Genomic DNA, 17,643 nt, shown 5'->3' on the forward strand with positions numbered 1-17,643 from the left:
GGGTTTCAGAAAATCAGGTCTGTAGATATAATCTTCAGTAAGATCCCACTTTGAAAAGAAAAATGTTAGATTTTGTCTAGATGTAGGTTACTTTTTTCTTATTTGTCAGGTAGTGAACTGAATTGTCAATGTATCAAATCAACAAGATTATAAGAAAATTTCAAATTTGTCATTGTGTCAGCACCAAACAAAATTTCTGTCTGTCACATTTTGATAGTGAAAGGAGTTATGATGAGATGTGAGTTGGAGAGATGAAAGGTACAAAAAGTCAACCTTAAAACAGCCTAGGTAATGTAGTGAAGGCAATGAAATTATCTGATAACACTGAAGTCTGGAACAAAAGCAATCCTGATATTATCAATAAAAGGGGTTGATAACGGTTTCACTTGTCAAAAGAGGAGACTCTTTCTTTGATATCACCTTAACATGGACCTTTCATTTAAGATTCTATTCTCCTAACCAAGATAAACCTACCTAGACAACTTCTATCACATTTTTACTCTGCATTTTTAATTTTCTGTCTTCTCCAGTTAAATTAACCTAGATGTCTGAATCATTATTTTGTAAAGTTCAAGGAAGAATAGTTTAACAGAAATATTGGTCTGTGGAGTGGAGGTAACATATAAATGATAACCTGAATTTTAAAATTAAAAAAAATGTGAACCAAATTCTCTTCTGAGTTGATCTTGTGCCATGGGGAAAAAACCCTGAAATTACTCCTCCCAGCAGGACAGGGCTTCACAAACGTCACAAAATCTTTGTGGGTTGAGATAAAGACAGGGAGATCACTTACCAATGACTATCATGGGCAAAACAGACTCGAGATGGGGAAATTAATTTTATTTATTGTCAATAAATCAGAGTAGGCTAATGAGAAACAAGCACAAATCTAAAAACACCTTCTACCACCCCTTCTGTTCTGGTTTAACCCCAGCTGGCACCTAAGCCCCACGCAGCCACTCGCTCACTCCCCCTTGTGAGATGGGGGAGAGAATGTGAAAGGTAAAAGCAAAAACCCATGGGTTCAGTTAAAGACCATTTAATAGGTAAAGCAAAAGCCATGCACGCAAGCAAAGCAAAACAAGGAATTCATTCACCACTTCCCATCAGCAGGCAGGTTTTCATCCACCTCCAGGAAAGCAGGGCTCCATCACATGTAAAGGTGACTTTGGAAGACAAACATCATCACTCCAAAGGTTTCTCCTTTCCTCCTTCTTCCTCCAGTTTTTACATGCTGAACATGACATCATATGATATGGAATATCCCTTTGACAAGTTGGGGACAGCTGTCTCTACTGTGTCCCCTCCCAACTTCTTGTGCACCCCCAGCCTACTCGCTGGTGGGGTGTGTGAGAAGCAGAGAAGGCCTTGACTCTGTGTAAGCACTGCTCAGCAATAACAAAAACATCCTTGTGTTATCAACACTGTTTTCAGCACAAATGCAAAATGTAACCCCATACAAGTTACTATGAAAAATATTAACTCTACCTCAGCCAAAAACCAGCACACCTCCCTCTTCCCAAGCTCAGCTTCACTTCCAAATCTTCTACCTCCTCCCCTAAGTGGCACAGGGGGACGGGAAATGGGAATTGCATTTAGTTCATCACACATGTTCTCTGCCTCTCCTTCCTCCTCACGCTGTTCCCCTGCTCCACTGTAGGGTCCAACCCACAGGCTGCAATTCTTCATGAACTGCTCCATCATGCTTCCTTTCCGCGGGGCACAGTCCTTCAGGAACAGACTGCTCCAGCCTGGGTTTCCCACAGTATCACAGGTCCTGCCAGGAGCCTGCTCCAGCACGGGCTCTTCACAGGCTCTAGCCTCCTTCAGGGCACATCCAGCTCATCTGGTGTGGGGTCCTCCATGGGCTACAGGTGGATATCTGCTCCACCATGGACCTCCATGGGCTGCAGGAGCACAACCAGCCTTACCATGGTCTTCACCACGTGCTCCAGTATCTGTATATTATATACCCAGTATCTGGAGCACCTCCTCGCCCTCCTTCTTCACTGTTCTTGGTGTCTGCAAAGTTGTTCCTCTTGCATATTCTCACTCCTCTCTCCCAGCTCCTGTTGTGCAGCATTTTTTCCTCCTTCTTAAATATGTTGTCCCAGAGGCGCTTCCACTGTCACACATTGGCTCAGCCTTGGCCAGCAGTGGGTCCCGGAGCTGGCTGGCACTGGCTGTAGGCCACGGGGGCAGCTTCTGCTATCTTCTCACAGATGCCACCCCTGCTACCAAAATTTGTCACAAAAAACCAACACAGGGAGGAGCGAGGGGTGACTGTGGTTGTTTCAGAGATGGCTGTTAGCAAAGTCTGACCCGCAGTGACTACGGTAGCACATCTGTCACCTCAGAAGCGATTCTAAGGAGCTCAAAAGATATTAAACAAAAGTTAAAGACATGAAACAAAACACTTCATATCAATTGCCAAAAGACTGGTGGCTGCCTAACTAGCTGGTCCCTGGCAGAATTCAGACCTTTTTAATCTCAAAAACTAAAAGGCCTTTTTCCTTTAAATGGAAGTATAAGGAAATAAAATGCATGCGCTCTCAATAAAATTTATTTTCCTGCTTTCTTTCTTTAGTGTTTGATAAGTTCCTTTCCTAACCACAACCTCAGTCTAAGTAGTTTTATTTTTGTCTAAGGAAAGTATTTTGCTTCAGAGGCTGGTTATAACCAAGCTTAATTTAGATCATATAGGTAAAACCAAAGCACCTCTTAGGCTGATTCTTCTTGTTACTTTCAAAATTCCAGATATTACACTTATTTTGTAAATGAACTTTCTCCAGAGGGCTAATACATTTGATATTATGACCCTGACATAAAAATACTAGCTTTTATTTTCTGTATTTCTGTGTCAGCTGGCATTTGTGAGCCTACAGACAAAAGTAAAAGATTTGTCTCCAAATAGCATCTTACAATCACCGACCTTCTCTTCTCCAAGCAGCCAATGGAACAATCCACCTGATCCTTTGAGTTCTCCCCACGATACGATATTTTAAAAAACAAGTATAACTATATAATCAGTCTGGGCTGAGCTGCATTAGTCATCCCTGTGGGGTTGTGTGCAAAATTGCCTTTCAGGATGTTTTGAACATCTTAGCGCCAGTTGAAATTTCCTGAAAGTGAAAATATAGGAAGCTACTCAAGACCTATCCATTCCATAATCCTGCACTAGTGGCTTCAGAATTTCCCATTGTACCATGGCCCGCACTTACAAAACCTCTTTCAGAAGTGCTTTTCAGTGTTTACCTTTGAGAGGAGGTAGGTGTGTGTATTTTAATGTTTTGCGGAGAAAAGGCTGTAAGTAAAAATAGTTTTTGCTTTCTGTGGAAAATGTTTTACTTATCACTGCAGGTTGAATAGGGTTTTTTTTGTGTTAAGAAATGCTGCTATAGCATTTTGTAGGAAATTTATATAATTTTTCCTATTCTACTGAGGCTTAAGCTTTCCAGCCTAAGATCTCTCACCTTCTCAGTCCCTGAGGCTTTACAACAGCTTTTCTCAATGTATTTGAATTTCTCTTAACCCCCCGCCCCACCAAAATCCTAATGTTCTTTTTTAAATTAACATAGAACCTGCTTGTATAATTACAAATCTTGTAAAAAACCCCAAACAAATACATGATTATGATATTCCCTGAAACTGCAGAGACAGACACAAATGTCTTAATTTACAACATTTATATGTACAAAATGGGATATGATATATACCAAAAAACCCTGTTCATGAAGGTAATAGTGTACAGCATATACGATGTGTTGTGTTTCTGGAAATTTAATTAAGTGAAAGGAAACCCCAGGCTGATGTGTAGGAGGTGGCAAATCACTCTATGTGTGAAACAGTTAAGATAATTAAGATGTCTTATTTCATGTCCAAAGCTGTAAAATGTTAAATCCTCATGATTCGCACTAAAATTAAGAATTTGATTTTAGTAACTACTGAAATTCCTTAGCTGTTGTAACTTTGAGGATCATGTAGCCTTTACACAAAACAAAATCTGTGTAAGTTCTGTGGATTATAGATCCATATGTATGCTTGAGTAGAATAATATTGATATAACTAGGGTGACACATCTCCTTTATTTTAAGGAACCATCTTTGTTTCACGAGTAAAGGCATGCTGAATCTCTGAAACCGTTGAAAAGAAATTAAGCATAGTGACTGTTAATCAGAGCCTGTTTAAAACATAGAACTCTGCCTGAAGAAATTTAGTATTTTAATAAAAAATCACAAAGCTCAAAAAAAGAGAAAAAGAAAATGTCTTCTTAATTTCACACTGAAATCTTATATATGAGATTTTTCCTATAGAAATATGTTTTCTGAACCTGGGAAATACCACATGAGGAAGAACACTTACAGAAAAGGGCATCAATGAATGAGCAAATAAATGGTTGCCACTGCCTGCACTTCATTTGAAGGTACAGGTTTTGTATTTGTTGTGTGCATATGGTGTTTAAGATGTGGCAAGAGCTCAGATTTGTCTGTAGATGTCCCTGTCCTATACCAACATCTCATCAGAGCTGCGAACATCCACAGTTCAACAGGGATGATGAAAAAGGCAGGACTGCACAGTAGAGTGAGGATATATTTAATTTCATTTCACTGCTCAAGAAATTGGAGCAGGAGGGATTTGGTGAGAGAACTGGAGAAACAGGTTTCTTTTTTGCTTAGTTCTTCTCAGAGAAGTGGAATTGTCTTCCAGTTTCTGCACTGAAACTGTTGCTTGAACACTGAAGAACATCACCATACCAAGGCAAAGGTCAGGACTCTAATTATAGCCTTCTCCAGAGGTACTTTTTTAACAATTGAATAGGCCGTATTTGCTGGAAGTTATTACTTTCCACAAACCACCAATGAAGATGCAGTCTTCTGTATCTGACCGTAGACATAGTATGTGTTTATTTTACAGCTGCAAGAATAAAAGTTCCTAAATTCCCTTTGGAATTTTTTTATAGTAATGTCTTTTTTCTTTTCTTTTTTCTTGTTAAATGCAAGACTTAATTTTAATTTTTTTTTCTAGAATAATTCTACTATATCTATATTGCAACTGCAACTTCCCTATATATTCTTATTTTCCTGTTTTTATGAAGAGTAAACATTATTTTAACTGTACAATTCTCATAGGCTAACAAAGGTTGTAGCAAGAATACTATTTGGGTATTAGTGTTTGTGTATGAATGAGATGTAAAGGTAGCTCTGATGCCAAACCGAGGCATAGTCTTGTATTAAATACTTTGAAGTAGTCATATTACTTTCTTAGACACACTCACTGCAATAGGAACTACAAAGGTAAAATTCCATCAACACAAAATAGAGCCTCAGAAAGCAGGGCATTGATAGTTTCTAGATTTAATGGATAAATTATATAGGTGTTAAAGAGCAATATGTGCCAAAAATTTAATGGAAAACACTGAATGGAGCTGGTCATAATAATTCTCATTTCTTTCTAAGGAAACACTAAAAATCTTCCACTAGTTATTCATTTAGATGTACCTAAGAAAGACATTTGACTTACTGTTTTCAAGACACCACTGGTACCGTGTTAGAAATATTTGAAATGTAGCAAATGTGTATCAAAAGTTGATCTGAACTTTGATGTGCTATAATTTGCAGTTGATAAAGGCAGTGCTATTTTTTACATGAATTACTCCCTACTTCTGGCTAACTGGTGCATACACTACTAAATGCATTATTATGCACTTTTTATAAGTCATAATTTGATCTTGAAGGTTGGATAAGACACATTTTTTCAACATGTTTTCTATATCTGTCAGCAGAATTTCTGAGTTTCCAGACATCTCACTTTTCTGCCTTTAAATACATGGAAATGTAGAGGCTAGTCTTCTCATGTACTTACACATCATAACAATTTCAGCTACAAAGTATAATATTTTCCAGTTCTAAGAAGTAGAAAAGCACTGGTAGTTCCCTAAATGTACTTTTAAATGAAATATCTTTGTATTTCCACCCAAGAGACATGCTCACTCTACGTCCAATGCAAATGTGGAACATTTTACATTAACTGTATGCCATAGTGTTTCAACAAAAATCCATTCCTGCTGTTTTGCTGTTTCCTTTTGTCCATATATTTTCAAAAGGATTTTCACTTGTTGTAGAACAAGTAGATGGTGCAACCGATCTGTGACAGTAATTTAATATTACAGTGTACATTACTTTCTCAATCATTATCTAAAATGACAGCAAAAGTGAAGAAATTAACTTGTTAATTCAAAGAATCACTGGAAAAGTCAAAATAACATCTGCTTAGTCTGCCTCACCCTGACAGACTATATTGATCCATTCCGATTGCCCATTTTCCCTAAGAATCCTTTATAAATATAAATCTTCATTGTATCAAACTTCTGTCACCTTAGATTTCAAAAGATTGTCTGTTGCCTTGACAGAATAGTTACACGGTCCACAGATTTTTATGTGCCATTTCTAAGATATTCTTATTATTATATTAGAAATCAACCAACCAGGTTAGATGCTATGTACTGGACATAATTTTATAGGATATGTTTTTGGCACCACTTCCAGCTATTGCCTGCTTAATCAGTTATTTCCTGAAAATTATCGAAATATTTATTTGTAACTTCTCTGAAGCCTGTTGCAAGAATTTTCCACCAGTGTAAGGCAGGTGTCAGAGATCAAAGCAGAAGAATGGTATAGCCGCTCCATGTTTATCAAAGTGATTGGACAAGGCTGAGTGTAAAACCCTTACATCACACTTTATTATGTGCTCAAAGGCAAATAGAGAGGTGTAATTCATCCCACTGAAGTGGAAAGATGCTTATTAGCTTCACTATATTTTAGCTACATTTTCAACTGGAAGCGATAATTTTCACAACTCTTGAGTAGGTGAGACTATTAGGTACTGGTAGGGCATAATAGTAGTCCCACTGTATTCTTGCATTTATTATTATACTGATATTATACTGATACTTTAATTGTTGCTGATAAATATAAGACTTTTTGCTTAAATTTTGAATTAATATAATTAAATTACTGAAACAAAGATTTTTTACTATCTTTTGTAGCTATGGATTTACTTTCTTGACAGGCGTACACATTATTACTGAAATAGGGACCAATAAAATAAACGGCTTTTTTTATAACACCTTACCAAGCACAGCTCTATATGTTTAATATAGCTTCACAAGTACCGTACAGCTCATACATGGTTAAGGCAAAGAAGGGTGTCATTCAAACATGGGTCTGTTGCTAAATCCACATTTAAACCAGCTGATGGGTTGAAGTAGCATTTCCATAGATCATGAAACAAGTAATCCTGTGCGTTTTGGCCACCTTGTCAATGTGTTCCTTAAAGGCTCTCCATGCTGGGTACGCTAGGGCATTTGCTAACTTCATCATATAGCTCCATACGGAAAATGTAGGTCATATCTTCATTTACCTGTGTCGTGGTTATTCCCATCCAGCAACCAAGCCCCACGCAGCCGCTCGCTCACTCCCCCACGGTGGGACGGGGGAGAGAATCAGAAGAGCAAAAGTCAGAAAACTCATGGTTTGACATAAAGACAGTTTAAGAGGTAAAGCAAAAGCCGCAGTTAACACAAAATTTGCCACTTGAGATCTGGGCAATGTAGAGCAAAAGAACTTGCTAACAAGCATGGTCCTTTTACTCACCACCTCAGTGCACCTGGAGGTGGAAGAAGTTTCCTGGATCTATTCAATATCAATCACTATCAAACATATATGTGCTTTGGAAGAAGTGGGGTACAATTAAAGAGTCTCCCTAACGTAATGTTCCCTTGATTTTTAGAGAGCACTACCAACCTTAATCTCACTGGTTGTTTATTTTTTTGTTCTCTGGATTTTCAAACTGACAAGCAGAAGAAGTATTGAAGAAGTATTCCTCTTCCTGCCCCTGACTCCTTTCTTTCCTTGTTTATCACAAGGGACATAATGATTTCTCATGCTGCAGGAAGGAACAAAGCAGCATGGTTAGGCAAACAGGCTCAATTTGTTTGATGGAAGCTGTACCAGACCATCTCTAGTCTTGCTATCTGTCATACAACATTCTCAACATTCCTTATCAAGTTTTTAGCTACTCTGTGGGAAGATGTGCTTTATCAGACTGAAGCTGCTTCTATCAAAGCTACTACAGCTCAAAATACCTTCTTTTTCCCATGAACACTCTCTGCCACCCACCAGATTTTCCAATGTTCCCAGCATAGATTTATCACCCCAGAGCTGCCTTGCTCTCTCATAAAGGGACAATAGTTCTCTCTGAGTTGTGACATCCTAATGGCTACCAGTTAGCCCTTTTTTCTACATTTCACAGGAAATTTTCACACCTCTGAGTGTGCCATTTTTCAGTTGAATTTGACTTATAGTTCACAGATGGAAAGAGACTCCTGATAAAATCTCTCTTTAGAAGACAGTGCAAGAAAACACATTTCTGGTTTGTGACAGGTTAATATTCTACACATTGATTTGTTCATAGTTTTCAGGATGCAATGCCAAAGCCTTTAGTAAATTGGAGTCAGCTGCTTTGAGAGTTAGTACAAGGGAGTATAGTCTTACTAGAAAAAAAGGGAAATTACAAAGTTGTTACAATAGAGGCTCCCACCTGCACAGAAAATAGCAATTAGCCTTATTACTACATTACTAACTCAGATCTCAAAGGGTGGTGGTTCACAGCCATTATAAATCATGGGACATTGTGGCTATCTAATTTTTTCAAAAGAATTAATCAGCAAAACACATCTGCATATTAATCTAATTGCTACTCACACAAATTTGTATATTTAATAGAAAATCTCCCAGGAATTCAGTCTTTGTTTCTCATTCCTTACAACATCAACAGGGTCAAGAGCACAACTCAACCATGTCAAAACTAAAGGCTCACTTTACAAGATGGAACTATGACCTTGAAAAGCAAATACAAAGTAATACAAAATACAGAGAAGTTTCTTCAGAAAATTGGAACAGGGTCCTGAGCAGCAATATAACACATATAAGCAAATAACGCACAAAATACCCTTCTGGGAATTTTGTCAACATTTTTAATTTCATTTGCACTCAGAGTTGAAACTGTTCAAAGGGTGAGTATTTGGACTATACACCTTTACCCACGCAAATGACTATTTTTCTTCTTCCTCTTTTTTTTCTTCTTTTTCCTTTTTTTTTTTTTATTTTCCTTTTTTTTGCCAGTAGCCAACGTCCAATTGTACTCTGTCTGTCTCCAGTTCAAAATTATTTTCCTGGCCATCACTGTGTGCAGCCACTTCTACTCTTTACTGATCATTACAGCTAAGCAGCTCCAGTGCACTCTCATTCCCTCAGTGCCTGTGTTCTCACTGATCAACTTAGCAAAAAAATAAAATCTTCATCATATAACAGCTGATTCTTGTTAATTCATGTCAGACAGTCTCACAGGTATGGTTGCCATCACAGCTATCATACCTATTTAAGTGCATGACACATGGTGCATCATTCCAGTGTGCCTGTATAATTCTGAAATTATACAGGTGTTTAACAACAGTATGCAAGAGGACTGGGAAGGTCTTTTAAGTATGGAGCTAGATTTTGACAGTTATGGAGCTGAGTTTTGGCTCAGAAGCAACCTCTTGAAATCATTTGGACAACCACTAACCCCAAATTTTCTGATTAGGCACAAAGATCAGGACTTTGCATGTGATTAAAAGATTTTGTACAAGGGGTAGGGTTTGTGTGTTGTTTTTTTTAATGGGGAAATTTCCATTAGAGAAGCAAAGGAAAGCTGAACTGATTTGAATGACTTAGCTTGTATGCGTGTCCACACTCTTGGCACACTAGTGAATACAGTGTAAGACAAATAAGGTGATGATTTTCTTATGCCTAAATGTAAAGTCCTTTTCCAAATTTAAATTTTTACACAGAGATAAAACTGTTACATTCTTTCTCAATAACAGTGTTATTTTTATTAGTTCAATAACAGGTATCTAGTCATGTGGAAAATCTCCACTAGTGAACACTTTCAAAAATTAATTTTTTTTGGTTTGTTATCTGCATAACTTTCTGCTTCATCTTTAAATGTAATTTTCCCATTCCATTTTTATAGTTCCTATTAAGTACTATGGCTTCATTGTTTCAGTGGGCACCAAGTTATTATGAGGCTTAAATTTAATAAAATTTTTATGATAGCTTGCACTGCAGTAACCTGTCAAATAAATTTTACTGTCTTTCTGCTTGTCTATTGGAAGTTGCTGCAAAGTAACTGGGAACACCTTAGTTTTTTCTGTAATAAGTAAAACTCTTCAAGTTATTTTCTGTGGATGACTGGAGTTCGAGGTTTATTAGAGAGCACTGAATTTGGAAATTTTAATTCATCTTTTCTACATTTCATGTACAGGAGTCTTAGGCAGATGGCCAACCCAAGAATAAAATATTCCCCTGAACTATAAAACTGGAAGATCTTTTAGGAGATAATCTATTTCATTGCCTTGCTATGATCTTTCTATGGCCACCTATGATGGATATTTGGCTAACCTGTTCTGGAAAATGCCCTACTAAGGCTTTTTAAAATTATCCCATTGTTTCATTAGCTCAACAGTTAGAAAGATCTTCCTTAAGCTTCTCTTTACCAAAACAACGTTCAACTTTTCCACTTTATTTAACATGCTTAGAGACCATAAAACATAAGATTATTTCATATGAATACAGATGCTATCAAAGACAGTTATGCTATCACACAGCCCAGTCACAGCAATTCACTGCATACATCCTTGCAGTTTGTCCAGTTGTGAAATAATAACAATAAAAAGTAAGTTTAAAGTAATGCGAGCTTAATGCAACTTGATTATTTCAGATCATGTGCAAGTATCTTACGGACTCTATGTCTAGGAATCCTGTGGTCATGTTGCCTGTTTTGGAAACAAAAGAATGAAATACTGATTTGACAGCAGTTCAATATAGTTAGCTATGTCAAGTCAAGATAAGGGGACACAAAGTCTTGGCTCATATCTAAGGTCAACCAAATAGTGAAATATTATTTTTGCATCAGTCAGTATGCCTCAGGCTTTGGTCACGACAATGAGTATGTCATGTGTCTGTGTCCCTCCCATCCCTGTCCTGATGAGAGCCATATGTCCCTTCCCTCCATCCTCCTCCAGGCAGCACCCATGGAGGAAGGAGAGGGCCAGGTTGTTCCCACGAGCAGTGCAATGCTGAAGGCTGCTGGCTGGTAACATTTCCTGTAATCTAGTATCTGATACACCGGTGTTCGTTAGCTGTGTATTTCTTGTTAATCACTTGCTCATCAAGAGGTTTCACTAATCAAATCAGAGATCAACAATAATGGTGAATTTCTTAGGCAAATAGTTGAAATGCACTGCTCTTAGATTTCAGATTGCTTTGCAGATTGTTATCCAAGCCATTATATAATATTTAAAATAGAATCACGAGGGGGCCTATCAACAATAAAGTCCTAAATCAGTAAGTTTGAAATGCCCAATTCCAATTTGACTCACTCAGACTTAATGAAAGCCTTTAATTCCTCCATTTGAGACCAACAGAGGAATTTGCATCTAATAAAAAAAGAGTTTATAATCCTTAGCTACTGGCTTGTTCATCATCATAGAAGACATGTCACAAGACGCATTAGGTTTTTTAAATTTTGCAGTGACTAGGTGTAATGCAGCAGCTTCTGCTTGGGTTGTAATGCTTTCTAAGTTTGTTAAAACTCTTCTAGATTAACAGAGCTGGAGATCTGAATTCAAAGTCCACCTAAATAAAATAGAGGGGAAAAAAATAAAAACAATATTTAAATACACTTTGAATTTGGGGAAAATTTTGTAACCATACTCATTATTGAATCTATTAAATAATGAAGTGACTTTTTGAAAGACTAAGTAAATATTTATACCATATGTTTAACATTTAATCAGCCTCAGTGTATTGCCACACCAGCATCAAAGCTGTAATGATGAGCTCTGGTTTCCTTTCACTAAGCAATAGTTGCAATTACTGATACAGTCTAAGTATTTTAGTACCCTCTGGCTGTGAAAGTCCTTTTGATAAAAAGACATATGTCCCTTTTTTCCATTGCTTTTTATCCTTTTATATAATTTTCAGAAAGGATATTTTAATATATTTCAAAGTCAGCTTAGTGAACTAAGTACAATACCTCTGCTTAGCTAGGGTATGTGAGAATTTTCATCATGTGAAATGTTTTTCCACTAAACCTAACCAGCTCTTTTCCATTTATACATCTTCCTTTTCATACATTTTTATATATACAGGATCTTTCTGAGGTTTTTAGAAGATATTAGCTTGATAGATTGCACCAAAAGTAGTTTCTTATTTTAGTACAGTAACAAGTCACATGTTGAAGGAAGGAAAAGGCTAGGGTTTTCACCCAGAGTGCTGCTGCATGAGAAATGCTCTTCTAAAAATCCAAACATTAAAAATGTGTCAGATCTGGTGTGCTGCAGTTCTGGCATGACAGTGTCCAGTGAACATTCCCCTGACCCACAACATCCTTGAAAATTTACTACTCACTAGTCTGTTATGCTCAAAATCTTGTTATCACTGTTTCACAGAATTGTTCGTGTTGGAAGGGACCACTAAAGGTCATCTAGTCCCACCCTCCTGCTTAAGCAGGAACACCTAGAACTGATTGTCCAGGACCAGGATCAGAGAGCTTTTGAATATCTCCAAGGATGGAGACTCCACAACCTCCCTGGGCAACCTGTGACAGTGCTCAGTCACCCTCACAGTTAAGAAGCTTTTCCTGATGTTCAGAAGGAACCTTCTATGTTTCAGTTTGTGCCCATTGGACTGTCACTGGGCGCCGCTGAAAAGACCCTGTCTCCACCTTCTTTGCACCCTCCTTTCAGGTATTTATATACATTTATAATATTCCCTATGAGCTGACTTCTCTGAGCTAAACAGTCCCATCTGTCTCAGCCTTTCACAGAATCACAGAATCACAGATTCATTAAGATTGGAAGAGACCTTCAAGATCATCAAGTCCAACCACTGACCCAACACCACCATGTCCCCTAAACCATGTCCTGAAGTGCCATGTCCGCACATTTTTTGAACACTTCCAGAGATGGTGACTTCAACACCTCCCTGGGCAGCCTCTTCCAATGCTTGACCACCCTCTCAGTAAAGAAATTTTTCCTAATATCTAATCTAAACCTCCCCTGGTGCAACTTGAGGCCATTTCTTCTAGTCCTATCACTACCTACATGGGAGAAGAGACCAACACCCACGTTGCCACAACCCCCTTTCAGGTAGTTGTAGAGAGCGATGAGGTCTCCCCTCAGCCTCCTCTTCTCCAGACTGAACAACCCCAGTTCCCTCAGACGGTCCTCAGCTTTGTTGCCCTTCTCTGGACACGCTCAAGCACCTCAACGTCCTTCTTGTAGTGATGGGCCCAAAACTGAACACAGGATTCGAGGTGCGGCCTCACCAGTGCTGAGTACAAGGGCACGATCACTTCCCTACTCCTGCTGGCCACACTATTGCTGATACAGGCCAGGACGCTGTTGGCTTTCTTGACCACCTGGGCACACTGATGGCTCATATTCATCTGGCTGTCAACCAGCACCCCCAGGTCCTTTTTCACCCAGCAGCTCTCCAGCTACTCATCCCCAAGCCTGTAGCGTTGCATGGGGTTGTTGTGACTGAAGTGCAGGACCCGGCACTTGGCCTTATTAAACCTCATACAGTTGATCTCAGACAAAATGTTCCAGCCTGTCCAGATCCCTCTGTGGAGCCCTCTTACACTCCCATCCAACTTGGTGTCATCTGCAAACTTACTGAGGGAGCACTTGATCCCCTCATCCAGGTCATCAATAAAGATATTGAACAAGACTGTCCCCAGAACCAAGCCCTGGGGAACACCGCTTTCTTCACAGCAGAGATGCTCCAGTCTGTTAATCATCCTCATGGCCATTTATTGGACTCTCTCCAGTATGTCCATGTCTGTCTTATACTGGGGAGCCCAGCACTGAACACAATATTCCAGGTGCTGAGTAGAGGGGGATTATCTCCTCTGACCTGATGGCAATGCAGGCCAGGACACCGTTAGCCTTCTCTGCGGCAAGCCTGGTAGAAGGACTATTTCCTTGATATTCCAAGTTACAAATTTAAAAGAAGGCCATTGGTCAAGCTGTTATTGTCCCAATGATTGCACTGTTTTATGATATGATACGTTAAACACATTAATTTAACATTACATAAATTCTAACTACAATCACTTTCCCCTCCCCGCCCAATTGTTATGTATGTTAGTGGATTATTGTGAAATCAGAGAGCCTTAATAAAGACCCTGGTTTTCAAAAACTTTTTAGGATAATTCAGAGGATGTTTGGAAGATGTGTTTCTGGCATCTTCCCAAAAGACCTGGAGAACTATCTCTGCGTAAAGCAATAAAGTTGTTACACAGCTTTCAGGAAACCTGCAATCTCTGTTATTATTTTTTAGATTAATTTTCAGATCATTAACACATTTTCTAGGAAATTTCACTAAGGCGCAAAAGCAAGGTAAAGGGTAAAAGTGACTTTTTGCACCTAGTGCATTAGACTGAAAGTTAAGAACAATACATATTTTGATGTGTTGGGCTCATAATTGTATAATTTAAAAAGTACCTCTATCAAAATTAAATCATAGAAGCAAAATTGCTGTAGTATGGCTGGGAAACCCTTCGATGACCACAGAGTTAGACTTCATGTCTCAATACTGGAAATTTTTAAGTGTTCATTTCTCACTTTTCAGACTCCAGCCCAGAAAAGCAATCAGCTTTCAACAAAAGCTACCTATTCAGTGAAGCACTAAGGAAAATGCTCAAGTCCACCTATGTTCAACAAAGTGCAGAAGCATATGTTAAAATGTCAAGTGGACGTCAACTTATGCCATAAAAATCCTCACTGAATGTGGATGAACTGTTGTAGATTGGGTGACAGCTGCCCAGTATAAAACAACTTTAAAGACCGCGTGTAAGTGAGCTCCTGTGAGAGGATGAGCACCTCCTCCACACTTCCGTGGGAGATCAGCAGACTGGCAGTTCAGGTCCATGAAGCATATTCCTCTCAGAAAGACAGGTATGTTTGACAGCCTTGTCTCAGTTCCACAACTTTCCCAGCCTGGAGACTTCACAGCTCACAGGTGTGGGATGGTTTTCTGCACTGTAATGAGAAATGTGCAAATCATAACTCAGGAACAAATCATTCATTTGAGCTGAAATTTATTTATATTTCTTTCGTAATCCTTTTATGCCGAACAAAGATGCTTTGTGCTGCAGGACTTTTGAACTTTAACTGTCTATTAAAAGCTGTTTTGTGTGTTTTGTAACGTTCTACCTTAAGAAACATAAATTCTTCTAATTTCATCATTTCACCATTGATACACAATACCTTTTGGTAACCCATGGTAATAGTCTTCCTTGTTTTAAGTAGCAAGTGTTGAGGACATGGCAAATAGCTGCCTATTCAGCTTAGGTCACCTAATGGAGCTTTTAGGGCTAGTCAACATTTTCATTTAAATTGCACCAGGATATTGTACATGCATCTCACACAGTGAGCTTTGCTGGAAAGCTGCAGGGATTCAATAAACCCTACATTACACAATCTGTCTCTGCAGACAATTTTGGTACTGAGGGTCTAGGCTGCTTTTATGTTTGCCCTGTGTAGCTTGGGTTTTTACATACGTTAAACAAGACAGATTGCATGAGCCAAAGTCGTTCCTCCTACAACCCAGCCTTAGTCAATCTATTTATTCCAGGGATGAACTGATTCACTGTGGTCAGTTGTTTTGGTTTTTTTCTACAGAAAGGTTTGTCTATTTCTATGTATGAAAGAGGGGTGAGTGAGACTAATTAAGCAACCCACTTAGTTTAAAATCTCTCTTCACACCTTCTGTTTGAACCTTTAAAACTATACGATTTACATTTAGCATAATTCATAAAAATGGTTAAATATCAATGTCACCATTTCATGATGATGAAAGTCAAAATTTGAGAAATTCATCATGCAATACTAAGAGTTTGCAGAAACTAGGATTTTTAAGGTCCAGACAACTCACAATAGTTTCACTATAGAGAAGTAACGTCCCATATGAACTTCCTACATTTTTTAATCAAAATGTGTTCCTATTGTTTTCGGTCATTCACTCTGCCAGAATTCATTTTTGAACCTAGGACATCATCAAAACATGGGCCTTTTCCTGAACACCTTGCAAAGGATGCAGAGGTCTTCCTTCTGTTACTTTCTACTCCAGAGATGAGAATATGAGCAGGAGGACAGTGTTTAGCCACAGAAGGAAGACTGAAACTTCTTATCTTCAGCACAGAATGATCATTTAGCAAACTTGCAAGTTTGTTACTGGAAAAAAAAATGTTATGCAGCAAATTTGTACAGAACTCAGGTAGTCTGGGACAACTAGAGCTGTACAAGTATTTCTGTAAAGTATTAGTTGCCCTTTTCAAACCTTACTGCAAAACATATCGTAATTTTGTAGGTCTTCAAAAAGTATTTGGCAGCTTATGTTCAGATGTTAGCATTAATTCCTTTCCAATGACTGCAGATCCAGGCTCAGCATAACTCCAGTGAAGGTTTACAGAGGCTTTAGGGTGGGATATAAGGAACTGCTTTATTCCAAGATGCGTTTTGGGCCCATTTCAAAAGAAGAACCAGAGGAAGCCTCATGGTTTGTTAAACATACAATACCAGCTACAGAGTCTGATAGCATCTTGTGTCCTGAAAGAAAACTTCTGTATTGAGTCAAGACTGCTTCATTCTGATCTTGAGGTGTTGTTTTTGGCATTTGGTAATTGCTGTTGTTTTAAATAAGGCAGTAGTCTAAATAGCCTTTTTTAGATCATACTTATCCAGCTGTAAACTTCATTTACATAAATTCTGGACCTAAGTAATTATTTGCTTTACTTATAGCAACACACTGCTGAAATAAAATGTAAGGTCAAGTTGATAGACTTTATGCAGCATCAGTTCAACAACTTCTGTATGTGCCACGCTCCACTGCATAGTCTTACCCAGAGCACAATGACGTTACACCCTGACACAGCTCTGAGGAATACTACAAAAGCTCATTTATATCGTGCTATTCCTAATAAGCTTTAGAGAATTCAAAACATCAAAGTTATTCCAAAAGAGCAGCCAGAGAATGTATTGTGTCACCGAGTCACAGGTTAAGAGGTGGAGATGGTATGTGTTATACCGTGTAACAGCAAGCAGGAGAATACATATTTGTCCCCTCCCTGGTTGATATGAAAGTGAGATTTCAGAGACTGGAAAAGTAACATTTTATTTGTTTTGTTGAGCTGCAGAAAATAAGGAATTTTTACATATTAGTGTGTGGGAACTATGGATCCATTGAATGGAACTTGATCCATTATCACATCCTGGATTGCATCTCCTTTTGCCCAATTATAGGATCAACATCTTAAATGAAACCTTTCCCTAACCACCTGCCAGATAGTGCAGTCGTGTAACGTGGGTCCATTCACTGAGATTTAGTCAGCAACTGAGACAGCCAGAACTGGCATGTGGACAGAGGAAGGACATCTTTCACCATTCAGTTCAGTTCACGTGTTATCTTGAAGAACACATTCTCTAATTCAGAAATGTAAAGAACTCTAAAAGCAGTTACCCTATTTTGCTCACTCTAT

This window comes from Phaethon aethereus (assembly GCF_964289735.1).
Source record: "Phaethon aethereus genome assembly, chromosome: 2".
NCBI classification, from domain to species: domain Eukaryota; kingdom Metazoa; phylum Chordata; class Aves; order Phaethontiformes; family Phaethontidae; genus Phaethon; species Phaethon aethereus.